The sequence below is a fragment of the Gekko japonicus genome, unplaced genomic scaffold (assembly GCF_001447785.1).
Source record: "Gekko japonicus isolate JY-2015 unplaced genomic scaffold, Gekko_japonicus_V1.1 scaffold126, whole genome shotgun sequence".
Lineage (NCBI taxonomy): Eukaryota > Metazoa > Chordata > Lepidosauria > Squamata > Gekkonidae > Gekko > Gekko japonicus.
This window is the reverse complement of record NW_015162477.1, coordinates 1,757,367-1,758,806: the sequence shown is the minus strand read 5'-3', so window position 1 is coordinate 1,758,806 and position 1,440 is coordinate 1,757,367.

Here is a 1,440-nt window from a genome sequence, read left to right as displayed (position 1 = left end):
CACCAGGCCCAGTCAAGTGTGCAGTGGCCACTGCTGCTGGGCCTGAACAAGTTGTATGGGTAGTGAGTCTCTAGTGGTTGCACCAGTCCTGTCTCTGGCAAGTTCTGCTCCATTGGGGACATGACAGGGGAGGGGAACAGGATCTTTCGCACACCTGTTTTGGCCTCCAAGTTTATTGCTGTTCTCCCCACACACATAGGTTTGCTTAACAGAAATCAAGGCTTGGAAGGCTAGGCAATATTGTTGTGGTTGCCTAGTAACCCGTAAATGCCACGTATCTCCAAATATACTTTAAGTGGGACTTCTTTTCTTAAATGTACAGGCATTTTGTTTGTTTGTTTTATTTTAGGATTTCAGATTTTCCTGCAAATCTGCGGCTTCCTTCAGGTTTGTAGAAATATTTCTTGTCTGTCCCTTGCTCTATTTTCCAAGATTTTTTTCATCCATATTACAGCCCAGTTTGAAATTAGAAGTATGATGCTCCTCGATTTAGCAATGATTCCAGCCTGTACACCTGCTGTGTGGGTGATTACACCATCTCACTGAACTGACCTCTTCCCCTTTGAGATGTCATTGTATTCATCATCTCTGCAAAGAGGAAAAGGCTAGCAGAAGTCTGGACTCAATCCTTTCCTGGGATGTGTTATCCATCAGAACTGGCAGCTCTTGTATTCTGGTTTGTAGTGGGTTAGGCTGTAGTAACTTTCAAGACTGGGTGAAATCATTATTGGGTCTTTTTGCATTCAGGAACCTGATCTAATGTGAGGGTCTCCCTTGTTGGACTGGAGTGTAGGTTCCTTATCCATCTGTGGTGAAGCTCAGTGCACTTCTGCAAGAGTTTTGGTTCCTTATTGTGGCACATTCTCCAGGGAGCTTAGTTTGTCCTGGAGTCCTACTTTGTCCTTTGCCCACTTGTCATCTGCTTTCTCTAGCACTGAATGACAACAGAGAGCACTGCTGACAAAGTCATTCTCTTCTTTCTGTCACGTGCGGAGAGATTCCAAGAAATCTTCCCTTGACAAATGCCTTGTTCCTAAACATACAGCTCATTGATGTTATGAGTGTCAGGTATTCCTTTTTTTTTTTAAACCCCCGAAGGGATATTTTTTATTTTGCAATAGACTACAGAACTACAAAGAAAATATTGGGAAGGGAACTACAACTAGGGATAAAGGAAACCACACTATGCTAAAACCCCAAGAGGAGGAGATCTTATCCCTGTTAATATAAGTGTTAGTACTAAAAGTGTTAATATCACAATATACTTGTAGAGTTCTTGTTTATCACAGCTTCAAATGTGTTAACATGTTAGTTGTTATGAGAGAGCTTTCTGATCATCTTCTTGTTCTTCGCTTCAAAAGGCCATTTTCCGAGTCCTTCTGCCTTCACTTCGGCTTTCTGTCTCTAAAATCGTATACAACTCTGGCGGGACCTGCACCC